Here is a 451-nt window from a genome sequence, read left to right as displayed (position 1 = left end):
GTTAAAAAATAATTTAAAAAAAGTTAGTCCAATTGAGGGCGTAGTTTATTTAATATGGAAGGCCACATTCACATTTTTTAAACTCTCAAGTATTTATAGTTCTTCTTCAGTTTTTTGTGAAACTTGTAGGATTAAAAATACTCTGTAACAGTTACGTATTTATACTTTATCAAAATGCATTGCCATATTGGTAATTATTAGTGAACGTATCATTTGCTAATAAGTTTTGTAGAGACGAAAATGGCGTATCATGGCCTTGTGACATCACTTCTCGAGGTAAACAATCGATGGTTACAAGCGGCTAAAATCTGGTTATAAAAGTATGCTTTTTTTCCTTAAATCCCACTTGTTGTTCGACGCAACATCAAGATATGATCTTTCCAATATATAAAGGACCTATGGTATGAGTTTCGTTGAGGTAGGAGGTCCGTAATTGGGCCGAATTTCCGTA

At 33.3% G+C, this 451-nt stretch overlaps 1 long non-coding RNA gene across 1 annotated transcript in view; it reads left to right on the top strand.

Annotated features, from left to right (window-relative positions):
* Window positions 1–451, top strand: part of LOC117104857 — a 6,177-nt gene that overhangs the window by 4,062 nt on the left and 1,664 nt on the right. The window lies entirely within an intron of this gene.

This window comes from Anneissia japonica, unplaced genomic scaffold (genome assembly GCF_011630105.1).
Source record: "Anneissia japonica isolate Jap-2015-1 unplaced genomic scaffold, ASM1163010v1 scaffold701_len334292_cov200, whole genome shotgun sequence".
Classification (NCBI taxonomy): Eukaryota; Metazoa; Echinodermata; class Crinoidea; order Comatulida; family Comatulidae; genus Anneissia; species Anneissia japonica.
The sequence above is the reverse complement of the archived record's forward strand: the minus strand, read 5'-3'. Positions and strand labels throughout refer to the sequence as shown.